We start from the raw sequence: 19784 nt of genomic DNA, 5'->3' as shown, positions 1-19784 counted from the left end.
AATTTTCTCATTTCATCTACTTCACCAACAAGACCTTCCACAGGATTGCTTATCAGGAACGGGTTCTCCTGAAGAAAGCCCTGTCCATCAATTCTGGTCGCAACAAGAAATAGTGGCATGCGCTCTTCAGAATCTTCCTTATTAGACAGGACAACACGACTGAAGCGCTCAACAATTAAAGGACGCAGTTTTAAGGCCTGCAGCCTTCGAAGAATCAAAACCAAACTCAAAAACCATGCATAGTCCCACGAGTACCCGGGATATAAAAGGTCGACCTTCGGCAGAGCCCTGGCGTACCGAAGGCAAGGCTATATTATACTCCGGAGGGCGCCCGGTATCTGGAGGGGGGTCGCTAAGAACTACTCTCCAAGTAGTCATTCATCACCTCGCCACGACCCGAAACTTGTGATTGGAGAGGGTCACTAAGAACTACTCTTCCAGTAGCCATGCATCACCTCACCACGAACCGTAACTTGAGATTAGGGGAGGGTTAAACCTCCGTAGAACTTTACTACCCGAGGCAGAGAGGTTGGCTAGACAGGAAGAGAAATGAAATTTAAGGTGAGAATAGAAGGGTAGAAATAATAATGAGGAACAAAGAGCACAGACACCTCTCAGGCAACTCGGAGGACACCTTGTTAGTCTGGCCCCACACCGAGGTCAATCCAGCATGCGTAACCCTGACCTAGCACAGCCCTCCGGATCAACAAGCACACAAGCCCCCACACCAACGTCAGGGTCATGGTGTCACTAGAGGGGTATGGCAAGCCATCCGCCCATCTATGTAGTATAATATCAGTGGCGTATGCTGGGATCAAGTCCTGGACTACCACTAGACTTAGATTACCCTTTTTCGATAGTTGGTTTATCTGACGAGTTGGCCGTGCGGTTAGGGACGTTGCTGTGAGTTTGCATCCGGGAGATAGTGGGTTCAAACCCCACTGTCAGCAGCGCTGAAGATGGTTTTCCGTGGTTTCCCATTTTCACACCAGGCAAATGTACCTTAATTAAGGCCACGGCCACTTCCATCACACTCCTAGGCCGGTCCCATCCCATCGTCACCATAAGACCTATCTGTGTCAGTGTGACGGAAAACAATATGTAAAAAAAGTTGGTTTAGTGAACGTCAAGCCTTAAACATTTTGAGCCACCGGAGTAGCTTGTGTTGTCTACGCTGTTTCACAAGCTACTGCCCTAGCCTCTGTCACTGTCAATACACCAGATCAGTGGAAATGGTAGCCTTCGGCTTAGCAAATTTAAGCCCGGCTTTGTTGGTAAGTGGATAGAATGCTTGCCTTTGGTCCGATGGCCCCGGTTCAGTACTTGGAATCAATCTTTTCGTACTTTTAATTCCCCTGGCTTGGGGACTGGGTGTTTATGACGTCTTCGCCATTCATTTCATCCTCATTAAGTCTCTACCAAGCCTTTCCAGAGGCTATGCACTATTATTATTATTCTATTAAATCAAAGTGTAGAAATTTTTAGCATTATCAGCGGTTGTACCCGTCGTTCACTGGTTTATTAGCTTCCTCGGCAGATCGGTGATGGTGTCCAACCAATGACCAGGGGTTCTGTAAACAATAATAATACTGGAATACAGATATATAATTTTTCAGCTATAAACAATCAATAAAAAGGCTTTGTACATGCAAGAGCAAACACGTGGACTTGACACCGTAGTACATGGGTCAATCATGTCCGTTCGGAGACTTCCCGAGAACTTTGAGTCTGAGCCCTCTCGTGGTGAACTGACGGAGCGAAGCCTTGCACACCTACCCCTGAGTCCCCGCACTAGTCGGACTTTGAGCAGCGAGCCGTATAAGGCGAGTCGAGGGGAGAGGGTCGCAGCACCTTGACTGCAATGTCAGTTTCCGATGCTTTGCACTCAGAAATACGTTTTTTTTTCTCATTGTTTTGAAGTTTTCTACAATGGAACTATGTGTAAGATGCTTACATTATAATGTGATTTATATATCCATCGGTCTTATTTGAGGTTTGGGCTTCACCGTTAGCCTTGGTAGCCCTGAGTATACGCCACTGCACGAATGAGAATCTACTCTCAAACTGTTACAATTATTGTGAGTTCATACTACACCACCTCCACGATATGAGTATATACTCAGCTAGTAAGTACATTCTCATGAACTTTATTCTTATGAAGTGGAGTATATGCTCAGAAAAGTTGAGTATATACTAAATACGCATGTTTATTCATACCACCCAATGATTTTTCGTAGTTTTCCATTCTCTTGCACAGCGAGCTATAATAACATAGAGAAAGGGAAGCGCTGCCTGGCTGAAGCTAATTGAACGTACATCCGCCATGTTTCCAGTGGTCACGTAAGCAAGGAGATGTGGTTCTCAAATGACAAAAAAATGTTGAAAATACGCATTATAGAATTACTGGCGCAAATTTAAAGGCCGTTAGCCGAAAGCGTGCGAATAGCGCCACTTCATCCTCGTCGCGACGCGAGGCCATTATCACGATCAGCTGATTGTAGGGTAGTTCGAAAAGGATATAAGGAGACTAGTCATATAGTGATATACGAACGGGCCACGAAATCGGAATCCTGCTTGGCTGCTGCGGTAATCCTAAAATACAACAAAAACCATGGACATAAATGAATATGACGGAAATCCTTAAAATGATAGTGCCCTAAGATAAGTTATAACGTCATTCTGATCATATTTTAAAACATATTGCATCCCCATGAGTAGCACTATAATGGTTTAATGTAATTATTTATTATAATGTAGGGGACACATACCGGTTATTATTTCTCATTACGGTATCGTACTGGAATTACTTTTTTCGAAGCTTTTCGGCAACGGGGAGATGGGAAAGGGCTAGAACTGGGAAGGTGGCGGCCGTGACCTGGTACAACCTGGTGTGAAAATGGTAAAGCACGGAAAACCATCTTCAGGACTGCCGACGGTGGGATTCGAACGCACTATCTCCTGAATGCAAGCTCATAGCATTCCCTGTGCATTGGGGTGGTAGAAAAACAACCACGGTATTCCCTACTTGTCGTAAGAGGCGACTAAAATGGCCCCACGGGCTCTTCACTTGGGAGAGTGGGTTGGTGACCACAGGACTCTTAGCTGATTCCAGACATTACTTCATTACTTCCACTTCCTTCCTGCCAGGCTATTCACTTTAATGTATCCTATCGTAAGACCCTAACCGCAAGGTGAACTCACTCGGTACTGGGTTTACTAAGTGAAAGGTAACCTTGAAAGTTGTCCATTATGAACTGTAGCCCAATTTAAAATATTAATACAACTGACATCTACAGTAAACACTTCATAAATTTCACAAACAGCTGTAAAATAACTATGTTTCGTGTACGTTTGACTGAAACAGACCTAGCTCTGCATCAAACCAATACCCAAGCACAAGACATAGAGAGTGACACATAGCCTTCAAGGCCATCATGGAGAAAACAGAGTAAGAACCTTATCAAACTTCGGTGAATCACACACCAACTACAGTTGGCAACAAAAATGAACTGTCAGGGACAAAAGAAAAACAGGTAGGCTACCAAGAAATAATCATTTATGATAAGTCGGAAAAACGGAAGATTATCAATCGCCATACATACGCAAGCATACGGATGGCGTTCTTCAAAGTGAGAATCTAATTTTTTTCATTTCTTAAAACTTACGATGATCAATCGCCTCGCACAATCTCCCTGTCATTTGATCATATGTTTTCACACTAACTCGCTTTATTTTGACAACTCGAAACATGGCTGTCCTTGATGAACTTGCCTCAGCCAAGACCAACTACAATCCTCAGACCTCAAGGCAGGTTTCGATTAATGGCAATATCAAGGGGGTGACACTTCATAGGGAGCGTCCGAAGCAGTTCGAGATGGGCCCCTCAATCTCCGCCAACTAGTGAAAACTAAAATTCTCTTATAGAGGGTTAATTTAGAATGCAGCGGTTGCGCGGTACAGCAAATTCAAAACACAACACTGTTATCGTTGCGCGTGAAGGGAACTTGGTCGTACGGTAAGTAATAGTGCTTGTTAGACGAAAATTTGTTGAGATTCTTTCGCATTGAACGAGATTTTTGATCCAGTTTTTTGAGAGTATGGAGTGAAATTACAATTATCCGCGTTCTTAGTGTGAAGAAATAGTATTATGATCATGAACGTATTTCACATTGAACTACCTAGCTGTTGCGAGTAAACGTGTGTGTGTTTGTGCTTCTTACCTTCTGTATGGAATAAAATTCAAAATATAAACTGTGTGCATTATGCTGTGTTTTACTTCTTCCTTTCTTTCACCTGTTTTCCATTCCCATACATAAAAGTCGTGGGAAGGGTTTAACGAACGAGCGAAAGAATGAGGTTACGTTAGATCGTGATTTAGGCAAATATGAGCGTTTTGGGGTTTTGTATGAATTGCATTAACATTTTAGCTGCCTCTGTGGATCCGTGGTAGAGTGTCGGCCTCCGGATCCCAAGATAGCGGGTTCAAACCCGGCAGAGGTAGTCGGATTTTTGAAGGGCGGAAAAAGTCCATTCGATACTCCATGTCGTACGATGTCGGCATGTAAAAGATCTCTGGTGACACATTTGGTGTTTACCGGACAAAATTCATTAAATCTCAGCCATGGACGCCCAAGAGAGATGCGGTTTACTCTGTCTGCCATTTAGTGGGCCTAGAGTAAAACGGAACGTCGAAATTGACGAGCAGACAGCCAGATGGCGTCAAATCGAAATGTCTGCACACGGTAGCTGAGGCCATACGATTATTATTATTATTATTATTAACATTTTCAGTAATCAATGTTGCATTTATTATTTAATAGATGTAAATGTACATTAAAATGCGAACGGTGAAACAACGATACAAGCTAGCATTATAGCAGTATTGCCAACATACAAATACGGTAATTGCAATTTACTTTTCAAGTAAAAGACACGAGAGAAGTTTTAGATACAACTTTCCTACCGAAATGCAATCATTATCTCTATCACAATTAAAATTTTAACAAAGTAAAAACTGTTATTATCAAGTTTATTACGAGGTATTATCGTGGTATTTATTTCCTTATGTTGGCGGAGATACAGGGGCCACTATAGCTTCCATGACCTGTTTTCTTAGTGAACTATATTATACAGGAGTGACGGATCTATTTCTCTTATATGATCCTTGGGCAATATGGCCGTGGGTGCGGGCCAGACGTAGGTTAAATGTGATTGTGGATACGAGTTTAAAGCAATAATTGTGAAATAGGTATTTCGAGTGGGTATATGATCGTACTTCGTGATTTTCAATACTGATACGGAAGTATTTGTGTCTCCAGTCGCTTTTACGTGGAAGCTTAAAATACCTGTAGGTTATTTATTTTGTGTTTCAACGTGGTACCGTACAGGTTATGTGTTTGTTTATCATTGTGTTTGAGAGGTGGTGTTATAATTATTGGCGTTTACTTAGAATGTAGTGTGCTGTATTGTGTACCTCTCTGCAGGTCAAATTACGGAAATTCTTCGCGTATGTCTGCCCTCTCCATTTCGAGAGAAATGGATTCGGTGCATTGATAGGGAAAATTTTGCTGTAAAAATGAACTTGTCGTGTGCATCAAATATTTTACTCTAAGTTCATTGTTCGCAAAGATATTACGGTATATTTCCCGTTGAGAATAGTGAACCTATTCGCTTCCCTAGGAAATATCTTAAATTGTCCACTGAGACCTGTCTCTCGTATAACATTTATTTACCGCGAGGAATAAGGTGCCCTAAAAAGCATGAACAGCAACTGCCACTGAGAGACGAAGTAGCATTTAAACATTGGTGTGAAGATGATACAGATATTTTCAGACTTTTAAGACAAAAATATGAGTCCATTCAACGTGATTGCGAAATATTATAATGTTCTCAAGACCTACAGTAGATATTTCATCAATATGAAAGTGACGAGTGACCTAGAAGTGCAAGTGTATTTTAAAATTATTGCTTTACTAGCAGAAAAATTAAAGTTGATATTAAGATGTTACGGGCAAGGCAACCTCAATTGTGAGAGATAGAGAAAATGTGAAATTCTGGTAAGTCACCTTGGTAATTACAGAGAGAGTAATATTGAAATGAGTGACATAATCTTCATTTTGGGGAACTTTCTGAAAAATAGAGCCCTTGTTTTAGCCTTGTATTTACCTTTGAAAGTAACATTAATTGTTCAAGTGATGTGTGGAAGTGTGATGTTTCTTCGTCAAAAATTATAAAGGACTGTGTAAAAATTCTGGTCAGTAATTTTATCAACAATTATACGATCTCAAATGAAAAATTGCCACGAAACTTCAAAAGAGGAGTTGTAGGATGTGTGTAGTGCTAGTTTTAGTCAACTTCAATATTTTGGTGAATGATGCATAATAGGATAATGGGTCACAGTGTTAATGTTCGGAAAACTACTTATTTGTTTGGTGCTGTGTCGATTTTTTCCTAAGTCCGTATTCGTGTTTTCAACGAAGTGACATTTGTTAGGCGTTCATAACTTGTTGTTTATTGTAATGCTTTTTTCTGTTGCCAGTTATTCAACGTCACACTAACACATCAAAAGTTCTCGGTGACGGAAGGATAGGAAAGAGGTAGGAGTGGGAAGGAAGCGGTCGTGGTCTTAATTAAGATACAGTCTCAGCATTCGCCTGGTGTGAAAATGCGAAGCCACGGGACACCATCTTCAAGGCTACGACGATGGGATTCGAACCCCTCCCATTTTCCGAATGCAAGATCACAGCTACTCAACCATGACCGCGCGGCCCTGAAGATGGTTTCCAGTGGTTTCACATTTTCAAACCAGGCAAATGCCAAGGCTGTACCTTAATTAAAGCCGCGACCGCTACCTTCCCACTCGTAGCCCTTTCCTTCCATCCATCGCCATAACCTTTCGATGTGATAGTGGACGTTAAACAAGAAAAAAATCCTCTAGATAAAGAGCACGTAAAATTACTATTTCTCTTTTACGTATCAAATGCTGTTTTTTTTTAATCCTTCAATAAATATTTTCGTACTGCAATATTCTCACGACCATTATAGGTTACTCCTCGCCACGTCAGCTTTGGCCTGGTACGGCAGCCATCTTTTTTCTGTATTGTGGTCTGAGTTGGTCTTGCCTCAGCACTAGAGGTGGGCTAAACTGCTATTTGTGTGAAACAGTTTCAACTGTTCCTGTTTCGAACTCGAAACAGTTTCAAAATAACTGTTTCGAATAGCAGTTTTGCTTCTTCCAAATAGCGTTATAACACCATTACTACGGCGTACTACGGTGTTGTTGCACACTGTTACCGGTATTCTATCAGTGACGTAAAAACTGCTCTACAGAACGAATTAACATAAACATACTGTAAATTAAACTGGTTGTCTCTTTTTTGCCAGTGAAGTGAGCTTCGAGAGCTACAACTAATAATTAAATATGATTAAGGTAAAAGCACCGGTAGTTGACAGTATAAGAAACATTTTGTACAATTTCAGCCACATTTGCTTTTATTTCTGTAACAACACCTCCATTATTTTTGCTTCCCTCTATACTTGATTCTTGCTCCTAGGGAATCTCCATTTAAAAATACACTAAGTTTGCTAAGAAAGGAAAAATATGAAATTTCTCAAAGCTCTGATTTGATGCAGTAGTTGACACTCTAACTTTTGAAATTTTCAGTGGTTGACAGGGTGATGTATCAATAGTTGACATGCCAATAATAACACTGCTTAACTGCAGCTACCAATTTTTTATTGCCTACAATGACATATAAACATACTTAGAGTTTAGTAAGTGGTACTGGCGAGTTGTAATAACATGACAAAGCATTTTACACAAGCATGGTAACAGATTACTCAAAAGGGTACATCAAGTGAACACGAAAATTGATATATTTTGTTAGTTCCTGAGCCATATATCAATGGGGAAGGTAACTTCTCAACAATACGATCCAGACCAAGAACTACAGTCCTTTGCTCGGCCCTAACATACACATTTCGCAGCCTATTCAAAGGTTTCAGGACAGTTGCAATGAAATGATCTTCATCCAGTATGTTCACTATCTCAAATAGATGCTTACAATACCTTTTCGATTTCTTCACCAAAGCTAAGACAGACGTGCCTTCACTAATGGAATCACTCCTAACACATGTTGGCTGGGATATCATATATTTTAGTATCATTTACGAACGCAGCCGTTAAAAAGTCTGAGGAGGTACCACTGCACTCAGCATTTAATGACGTTTCGCTAACAGTTTTCTGAACCTCGACGCTGGCCTGAGAGAGTTCCATTACACATTGAGATTGAACGGTTACTTCAGCAGCTTCAACCTCAATTGTTTCAGGGACTTTAATGTCCACAGAAGTTCCACAAATTTCTTCTTGAGCCACGTCAATGGTGATCTCAGAATGTTTGAAAACACTTTCAGATTTAAATGGTATAGCAGTACCTTCAGGCTCAATGATGTCACGGATCTCATTACTCCTTGATGTTTCCGCAGCTATTTCTTGAACTTCTCCCATCACGGCTTTAGACTGCTTACTCGCAATGGTTTCATACTCTGAAATATCACAATCAGAAAGGCCCAGGCTTACATCATCAAGACTTTCTCCTGATGGAATCCACTCTTCGTCAGAGTCAGAAGATGATACCAATTTCCTTTTCTTCTTTATTGTGATCTTGGCTTGTGGCTTCTTAACCTGCCTTTTCTTTTTGAGCTCTCTTGTCTATTCCTCTGTCGATCCAATGCTTTTTTCCTCTTTATTTCCTCCAGTTCCTGCTTTTTCCTTGCTTTGTTTTCGTGGTACTCCCTCCATGTTTCAGATAATACAAAGCGTGGTACCTTCTCATTTCTTTTGGTTTTCTTTTGAGGTTCTTCTGCCCAGAATAATACCTTCTTAAAAGGACTTGGGATATTTGAAGAGTTGGCTAATGAAGAACCAACTGGATTTGTAACACATAACTGTTGGGTAGTGTCTGGTCCATTACTGCCCAATGAAGAAAGAGCTTGCTCAGTGTTATCGGTGGAAGGATGAGTAGCATTTTCTTGGGGTTGAAGTTGTTTCACCGTCTGACTGTTCAATGCAAAACTATCTTCAAGATCGTTTTCCTCGCCGAGGTTGGGAGTCGCACTAGAATCGGATTCATTTTCTAAACTTTGTTCACAAATTTCACCCGAATTGAAGTTACGGCTCAGTTTCTTCCAGATTTCATGCAAGGATTTGTCTTCATTGCCTTCCGCCATTGTTGAGTTGGTTCGAAACAGCTGTAACTTTTCTGGTCCTATGAGGTTTTCAATTACAGACTGAGAAATTCTCATAGGTCGAAGATTATTGAGATTATGTTTGTTAGCTTGTGGTTTGGAAAAGCTGCCGTCATAAGAGCTTTTTCTGTGTTCGAATGGCGCAAGTGGATTCCATGGTACTAGTCCACATTTTCTGAACCCGTTCACAAATATGCTGGATGGTAGCTCATCTAGGGCTTCTTTCAGTAGCGGAGCAAAATGCCTCTTTTTCAAGACAGGATTATCGATATTTTTTAACCTCCAGTCATGAACTTTAACTTTCCACCTACCCTTCAGAGATCGGAAAACTGATACAACCATAGGCTGTATCAAGTGTGCAGCATTAGGGCACAAGGCTACCAGTAAAATGCCATTTTCGTCGCAGAACCGGCTAGCATGGAGTGTCAGGTGAGATGCATGCCCATCTATAAAAAGAATAACAGGTAGTGTGATCTTACATTTCACTAACCATGGGTGAAAGACATTAGCTAAATATCCATCGAATAGACCAGCATTCATCCATCCCGTTTCCGATCTCCCAAGACCCCAACCTTGGGGAATACTGGCCGACAAGTCAGCTGGGACTCTTTCGTACTTAAAAACAACTGATGGGGGAGATATCGCACCAGCGGCATTGGCTGTTAGTAAAACAGTTAAGCATTTTTTTCATCGGGGTTTACTTGGCTGTACACCTGTTTGTCTCCCTTTTCAGCAAGAACCTTGTTCCCTTTAGGGTTCAGGAAAAACGCACTTTCATCTCCGTTGATTTATCAAAATATCCGTCAGATTATTTTCCTGAAGATAGGTGTACACATGAGTGTACCACTCACTTTAGACTTCTTGTGTGACAGAGGCCCGTGACACAGTCAGATTTTCTGCGACTCTGACGGATACTGAGGGGTTTCGTTTTATGAAAGATTTGAACCAAGTTCTACCTGGACGTCCATCTTTGAACAATGGACTCGTGCGATTCATACTTTTTAATAATTGCTGAACATTGTCAGCCACTTGATTCCTGGTGACTGGGAAGCCAGCTTTAGCAACATGTTTAATCCACGTTATCAAAACTGCTTCATCTTCAGTGGTTAAAACTGTACAAGGCCCCATTTTACGGCCTACAGGGGTCTTGCCTCTTGCCTTTAAAGCAAAGTTACACGAGTTACACATGTTGTCTAGCTGCAGTAGCGACGGTGTCCTCTACATTTGTTCGTGCTCATAATTGAGTAATTTTCTTGTTGGTCCCATCTTTATGCACCTGAATCAAGAGATGAAACAAAAAATAATCTAGTGCTAGTAGTTGACAGCCACAGCATCAGTAGTTGACACCGCCTGTCAACTACTGGATACGCTTATTCTGTATGTTGGGTATTCAGCCCGAAGGCTGGTTTGATCCTCCACAGCTCCGCCAACAGCTGTCATAAACAGCCTAGGCGTCACTGAAGAGGCATACTAGAGAAATGAGGAGTGAGGTAGTTTCCCGTTGCTTTCCTCACTGAGCCAGAAGTTGCTATTACATATCAGTCTGCCAGGCCCACTGAAATGCATGCACCAACTGACCCTATGAGCGATATGTTCACACCATTCATAACAGGGACTGGCTGCATAAGGAACTGTATTACTAGCATCGCTCACACCTCAGTCACTTTCATATTGTCAAAGCCAAGGATGAGACAGAGACAGGGCAATGAAAGTAACAAATTTATTCTAGCCCATACCAGAAGACATAGTGCACTGTAAACACTGCATCTCATCAGCAAAGGCATGCGTTTATTCTATCAATGTGAAATTCTACCAGTTTAGAGAGCATATCCTTAGGAGGCCTGGGTAAAATTAACAAGAAGATTGGTTGGATATATGAAATGAGCTAGTGGTTGACATGACTGTCAAGCACTGGAAAATCTCTTGTATCCTGTTCTAGTAGTTTACACCCTATGTAACCTTAGCAGAATCATAAATTATAAAATAAAAACCAAATGGCATGTATCTACAATATCAGTCCATAACGAAGAAATTAAAAGTTTGAAAATCGTTTGATATCTCAAGATATATAAACGAATATTCACCTGAAGTTCCTTAACAAAAGCGATAAGCATCACACATGGTTTCAAGTCTTACTGTGAATGTCAACAAACATCATGGCGTCAGGCCGCCAATTCCGCCAAGTAGAGCGTAGGTTGCCGCTTATTTTTCGAGAGACCAAATGAAGGTTTGCACGCGTTCGGAAACAAAGCAGTCATATAAAAATCATACCTTAATATGTCATAATATGTGGCCAGGTGTCAACTACTGATACTGTGTCAACTACTGGTGCTTTTACCCTACTTTTATTTTATATCTTGTTTGAATGCTCTCGTTAATGTTTTTTACATAATTAAGTAAACAATGGGGTTAGATTATACTGGTAATTCTTGCATTATAATTTGGCTTTTTCTCCTTCATACCAGTACAAAGACACACTAATACTGCTCATAAACAAATGCCTTTCCAAACGGCTATTAGAAAATTTCCGGTCGTGTTATAATATTTTCAAGGGGAACCTGCGTATCTGGGACTGTGCCTGCGGGTCCAATGACTTTTTATTAGCACTGTTGTGTTTTTACAATTCATACAGAATAATTTTTCCCAATGCTACTAAAGTTTATTACATCTATTAATACCAGAAAGCTATAGACTCGTACAGAAGAACGGTACACATAATTTTGGGGTGTGCCTTTACAAATTGAGCTCAGTGAATTAAGAGGTACCAGTACTAATAACAAAATGAAATTTAAATACATTGGTGGATTGCGTATTGCCCCCGTTTTGCCGGGCAGCCCAGCCGGTAAGCAAAAGTCCCAGAGGCGGAACGTTCGCTTACAGGCAACGCTAAATTATAGGGGACAGGGACAATCTAAGGACTGACGACAAATGAAAACACTAAAAGAAATGGGTTTTAACATTTATTAAATAAATTACACCACTTTCCAGATTCTATAAATATTTTCAAAATCTTGAAATAAAAATATTTAGCTCTTCCCTGCTGGAATTCACCCACAGTTCTTCATTAAATTGCATTCTGCAAAGATACGAAACTAAGTCTTAATAAATCGTATTAGGAAATTAAATAAATTATTATTTGAGAAAATCCTATCTCAAAATATCAAAAATCTGATTTTTAAAAATTATTATTTAAATTAACAATACTCTGCGATTCATTTTACCGTGAGTCAAATTTTTACCTCACACGAAAAATCAAATAAATCATTTCTATTAATTAAATATTATTCTGATTAATTATTTAAGCTTCAAATTATATAATTTTTGAAATCCAATATCCAACTCATTAGATTCTTATTTTTATGTCAATTGACCTAGTGTTGTGCACAACTCACAATAAAGACTTAACATTCTCGCATTGTAGAGTTAAACATTTTACATTTTGTGAGCTTAGTTCATTGACGCGATCCTTGCTTAAGTATTTTCCCTCGAAGCAAAGATCCTAATCTATCTCATTCCGTCATAAAATTACTTAAAGATTCATAATTGAGCCAAATATGCTCGCCACAAAACAACAAAAAAAATCGAAACTTTATGCGCTCAGCGTACACATATCATGACGAAATATAACCATAAAAATCACAATTACAAACAAAATCAGTCATTCATCCATCTCACATTCAAGCTTTGGTCCACGGTAATATTATCAAATAGATTTATCGAACCCTGTCTCTTGATTTTTAATTTTAAATTTTATTTGAAATATGAGAGTTTCTCCCGATGACAATATCAGACAAGGGCTACCATTACGATCGTCTGACGTGTGATTGTGAGAGGATTATCACTTTTCTATGGAAATAGATTCCACAACGATGTTCCAGGATAATTTTACAGTAGAAATCATCACTAAAAATTCCATAGAACTGCCTACAGTCACAGATAAATAAACATTCGCGCATACGGTCTATGAGTCACGACTACGTTATTTTTAATCTCTTATTATCTCAAATTATCGATCAACATGTGCTGCATAAGAAGAAATTATGTTCAAAGACACACTCTCTTCCTTAACTGACTCGTGTAATGGACACACAAATAAAATCCTATCTTAAGATCCATTTACAAGTCTCAAAATACCAATAACAGTAAATGCAAAATTTGTGGACATTCAAACCACGACCAATATTCCAGGCCAACATCTACTTCAATATAGCACACATTAATCACTTATAAGCACAGTAATAATTACACTGATGACCTTTAAACATTCTATTAGACCGTAATAATGCCAATTATTATTATTATTATTATTATTATTATTATTATTAGTAGTAGTAGTAGTAGTAGTAGTAGTAGTAGTAGTAGTAGTATTATTATACGCGCGCGGTCGCGTCATCGCAGGCTATGGTTTAATGAAATCATAGATGACTCTAGTCTATCTCGAATCTATGGTAAACCACAAAACATCAAGGAAAAATCCTAAATTCACAGAGCACGTCGATATTCTGTCCCAAATAATTCACAAATTATTCCATCATCATTTTATAAATTAATAATTATTATCGCGTGGATCAAATATTTTAACACTTTCCTCAACTTATCATGGGACAGTGAGAACATGTCACGAAGCACTCACTCAAATAGAACAAATTATAGGTCCCAAATACACTCTCACACACAGCAAATCTACCAACACCAGTGGAAGAAGAGTGAAATTCCTAACTACAAAGACTATTAGAAATGATTTCAAATATTCAAGCAAGGACTACGTCTACATAATTATTACAACAGAAAATAGAGAAAAGTATAATTTAAAATCTTAGCTGTAGTAGACTTGGCTTCTGGACTCGGTTGATGATCAGTGAATATTTAACCAAACTCCATCTCTGATATTATTCTCTCCCGGGCTGAATTATGCCTCACATTTTAATTATACATGGCTGCAGCAGGCGAGGACTTAGGACAATTACAAACTCCGTCGTAATGCTGAAGTTCCATTCTTCCGAAATATTTCAGGATTGCTAGGGATCTTCCGTCTTCTGGTGAAAGCTGAAACTAAAAGATCTGTTTTAGAAATAGTTCCCAACACACACTCGATTCTTCAAGATGGCACAGTTTTTACCTACTTAAAAAAAAATTTCTTCAGATTTATAAAGTTAAGGAAATCTGAAATGCTGCGTTTCCGATATTTCTGTGTCACAAAATTTCCTCAGAAGCAGAAAAATTATCGTCTTTCATCAAATGAATGCTGGTAATGTTCCACGTCGGATACGTCGTTTCCAATAACACATGTGCTCGAACAATTATTCCCGTAGACAACTGAGCAACTGAGCAACTGAGCGAATGAGCAGAATGAGCAGAATGCAAATGAGAAAGATTTCCCCAGGTACATGGGTATTTATTTCTTCAAGACGTAGGTGTGTTTGTTAATTGAATTTTATTGGCTGAGATTTAGCGATTGGGCTAACCTTGCGATTCAATTGGTTAAATATCATGACGACAAAATCTCAAAGTATTGATCGCTTTTAATCTGGTAGAGTTCCTGTCCACGTGCTACCCGTCTGGTGTCTTCAACAAGGCACAGAAAAAGACCCAGACTCGCTTACACGGCACGGGGAAAACCTGTTTTACTGCGGGCTAGCAGACAGTGCAGAGTTGAAATCACCTTCCTGGATGATAATTTTATGCATTGTTCCACCCCAGTAATAAAATATTCTTTCCATACAAACCAATAACCAATTTTCAAGGGTGCATCTTCTCCCATGGCTGAAAAAATGATTTGATGGGCAGATTAAATCATTATTATCTGGAAATATAATTAACATGTCCCTTGAACATTTTGAAGTACAGTTATGTGTCACACTATTCCATAATCATTCCAGATGACGTTCCAGCACGTAGTCTACTATTGTCCAGTTCCAGCGCAGCATAAAGCAAGCGTAATTGACTCATGGCGGAATCTTGTAACTCCTGACACTCTTTACATACTTCTTCCGTCATATCGACCAGCGTTGAAGCATGAAGGTAGATTGGATCCTCATCTTCGTTGCATGACGTTTCCTCTTCAAAGATGACGTTTATTTGATTTATAGCAGATTGTTTAGGACAGTTATAACTCTTCAAATTTGAACCATTACGAACTCCTTCATATGATTGATCAAGACTTTGTATGCGATCGGCATTGTTCCCATAGACTTTAATAATTTTGTACGGCCCAATAAATAACGGTGCAAACTTGGCATAAAATTTACTTGTTGTTTCTGAGGAAGCTGGTTTCTTGAGTAACACAAGCTCATGTAATTTTAATGGACAACGAAACTTCTTGTTTCTGACACGTCTTTGCCTTCTCTCAGCTTGTTCTTTTAGAGATTTAGCTGCCTTCTCAATATTCTCCTCCAGGGTAGGTTTTACATTTCCTGGGCATTGAATGATACTATCCCAAGGTCGGTAAGGTCGTCTGTCAAAATGAAGAACAACTGGAATCTGAGATGTTACCTCGTGCATAGTGTTATTTAAGCATTCCATCATAATTGGTAACACATCTACCCATAACCAATGTGTATTTCCGCAGAAAATACGGCAGAATTTTGACAGTTCCTGCATTAATCTTTCAGCTGGATTGCTCGATGGATGGCGGACAGAATGCAATATATGCTTATTGCCCAATTGTTCCATAGCTTGACGAAATTCAGCGGAGGTAAATTGTGATCCGTGATCAGTCAATATGGCCTTTGGCTTGCCCATATGAGGTATCAGGTTGCGGATTATCCGACGGATTACAGATTTGGAATTCGCCTTTTGGATAGGATACAAGGCAATATACTTAGAAAATACGTCGATAGTGACTATTACATGTCGGTTTCCCCTCCTAGAGATCGGGACGGGTCCAAATAGGTCCATTGCAAATAACTGTTTAGGCCCTGTAGGTATTATGGGAATAGGACTGTGCTGAAGCAGATGGGAGCTAGGTTTTACTCGCTGACAAGTATCACAGGTGCGGACTACGTTACGAATAAAGGTTCGAAGTTTCTCCCAAGTGAATTTCTCTTGAATAGTGGCAACCGTCTTGTCAATACCACCATGACCTGTTATTCTGTGCGTATGCCAGGTAAGGGATTCCTGTAATTTTGGAGGCACCACAACTCTAAGTTCAGATTTTGCAGAATCAATGAATTTAAACAATATTCCACCCAAATATTGGTAACGTGAAGCTTTCCTCTTATATCTTCTATAATTAGGTTCTCCGGGTTTGATTCTCTTCTCCAAAAAGTCTATGATGTTTCTTAAATCTTTGTCTCTTTTCTGGGCTTGCCGAATATAACGTAATTTTCTTAAAAATTCGTGGTCCTCTGGAACTAATTCAATCTGATGGATTTCCTCAGTATCGGCATTCGGGTTACGACTTAAACAGTCATCTAACAAATTGCTTTTTCCAGTACAGTGCTCCAGTTTAACGTCAAATTGCTGGAAAAACATCGTCCACCTGAATATTCGTTCGGATGCCATGGTAGTTTTCAACATGAAAGTCAAAGCTTTGTGATCAGTCCTGATAATAATTTGATAACCATATATTATCTTCTGCCAGCATTTGAGGGCATAAACTATTGACAACATCTCCAATTCAGTAACCGTGTAGTGCTTTTCGTGATTTCTCAATTTTCTGCTGACGAAGGCAAGATAAATTCTCCTTTCAGGGTCTTCCTTATTTTCTTGGAATAACACAGCTCCAATTGCAATACCTGATGCGTCTGTTTGTAATATGAACGGTTTTCCAAAGTCTGGATATCCCAATTTGACGTTTTGTATCAGCATTTCCTTGGTCTTATTAAATGCTGTCTCACATTCATCATTCCATTTCCATCTGTTCCCATTTTTTAGCATATCCTGTAAAGGTGCGACAGTCTGCGTAAAATTAGGGCAATGGTTGGCGAAAAAGTTGGCCATCCCTAAAAATTGCCTTACATGTTTCACTCTTATGGGCCTTGGAAATTTACTTATGGCTTCAATCTTGACCGGGTTAGGTCTGATTCCCTCACCATCTATTATATGTCCTAAAAATAAAATTTCAGTCTGACAGAATTTTGACTTGGCTAGATTTATATGGAATCCCGTTCTAGAAAGATTCTCCAGCAATTTCTCCACTTTAGATAAGTGATCTTCGAAGGTTTCACTGGCCAAAAGTAAGTCGTCAATGTACTTTGTCGTGAAGCTCTTTACTTCCTCCGTAAGACATCGATCCAATGCTCGAATAAGAGCGCTTCCTGCATTACATATGCCAAAGGGCAATTTTCGGAAGACGTAGGTCTGTTGATTGAACATGAATCCAGTTAGGAGTCTAGATTTTTCCTCCAGGAGAATGTGATAATATGAAGAAGTGAAGTCGACTGACGTAAAGAGATTCATCCCTCGAAATTTCCTCAGAACTTCTTTAATAGCAGGTGCCTGGTCTCTTTCAGGGATTAGCTTGCGGTTTATCTCACGAGCGTCTAAACACAAACGAAGGGATCCATCTGGCATGCTTACGATGACTAAAGAACTAAGAAAAGGTGTACTAGCTTTCATTATAATCCCATCTTTCTCCATGCCTTCGATTAATTTTTCTACTCTAGAATGGAATTTCTCCGGGATCGGGTATGGCTTCTTCTTGAAAGGAGTCCAGTCAGTTGCCACCAATGAATAATTAAAATCTGGAATTTGTCCCGGTTTGTCATCAAACAAGTTATTATATTTTAATAATAAATTTCGAAGTTGTTCCTTTTCTTTATCAGTTCCCTGAGCTGAATTCACCTTCTGATTTATAAGATCCAAGGGATGTGTTCTATTTTCGCCCTCTTCAATGGTGTCATCCAGAACCTGACGAATTTCTTCTAAGGCCTCATGGTCTTCTTTCTCCCTCGATGTTAAGGCGCAATTTATGTGGAACACCTCTTGGTCGGTTACATCAACAGGATTCATGACTGCAATTTCTGAAAATTCCTCCAGACGAAATACTATTTGGTTGGAGTCCAAACTAATTTTTGCGTGGTATGATGTAAGAAAATTAAGTCCAAGAATGATATTAAATTTGATATTTGTCATAGCCACAAATATATTAGGGAACTTGGTGTTTCCGATTTCCACATCGAGAAATGTCTGCTGCTTGCAAATTACAATCTTGTCAGGGATAATTCCTTTAATTTTAACATGTGAGACTGGAATGATGGGTATTTCATGCCTTTCTCTTAAGTCATTCATAAATGATGTTGATATTACACTAATAGTGGAGCCGGTGTCAACTAAGCATTTAACTCTCACGCCACAAACTCTAGCTAATATTATTGGTAATAACCTTGCATTATTTCTACTAGCCTCATGATTTTCTTCTAACAGATCATCAGATTTAGTAACCCATGAATCAATCTGAACTACAATCCATTCCTTCGGGACCTCTGAATTACAAGAACTAGGATTCGTACTATCATTTTCTAGTTGGATGGATGTTTTTTTAATAGCCCCTTGACTATAATCTTCCTTTTCATAGCGCTGTCGATTATCTTCTTGCTTAGTTCTTTGGTATTCTAAGCTTTCTGCTCCTACTATATCTGGGTCCACGTCCTGGTCCTGAATCGCGTGACGCCACTTGGATTTCTCCTGATTTTCCTTGCGTAATTCCTGGATGTATTTCTCTCTCTCTTCTTGCCTCCAGTTTCTTTTTCTTCCTCCCGTATAGTTAGTTTCGCTATTTCTTCTCCACCTTCCTCGAATATTTTCATAGGGTCTGCGTCGTACATTCCTTCGGTAATAATCTCTCTCCTCGTCACTTCTGTGTCCTGACCTAGGAGAACGGTCTCTCGGTGACATTTCCTTTGTAGTTCGACCGCTAGGTCTCCCTTGGTTGAATGAAGTTCCGCTGTCGGCTCGGACGACTGTAGCTTGCAACACCTGTTGCTCTTGACCGAGATTAAGTCGTGGCTGCTCTCTCGAAGTTAAATCAAGTTGGCGAAGTACGGCCTCAGCCTGAATTGCTGTCTGCGCGTTCGAAGCAATCATTATACGTTGAATGTCCGCTGGAAGTTGCCTTATTATTACACGGACTACTTCAACTTCTGAGGGTGGCATATCAAGCTCCTTTAGTTTACGTAATTGAGCCGAAAAATAATCAGCATAGCGTGTGGGCGTAGAAGAAGCGTACCTCTTAGCGTAGAGTTCTGTTTTTAAATTATGCTGTAAGTCACTGTTCCAATATCTCTCCAGAAATGCTTTCTTAAACCCTTCAAAATCTTCAAATGAATACTTGAACGCTTCATACCATGTTAATACTGAATTCTCCAAATAGCGTTCAGTCACCCTTAGTTGGCGTTCAGGAGGTATCTTATTATCTCTAAAGTATTCCTGAAGTTCACGAATGAAACTTTTAGGAGTAACGCCTTTAACATTATTGAACTTCTTTGGCTGTTCCTCATGTAATTTAATAATATTAACGATTTGAGTCTGACCTGAAATATTTGCTGAATTTATCCCACTACTGTCCTGATTTATGTAAGGATTTGTGTTATTTAAGG

This window comes from Anabrus simplex, chromosome 3, assembly GCF_040414725.1.
Source record: "Anabrus simplex isolate iqAnaSimp1 chromosome 3, ASM4041472v1, whole genome shotgun sequence".
NCBI classification, from domain to species: Eukaryota; Metazoa; Arthropoda; class Insecta; order Orthoptera; family Tettigoniidae; genus Anabrus; species Anabrus simplex.
The sequence above is the reverse complement of the archived record's forward strand: the minus strand, read 5'-3'. Positions refer to the sequence as shown.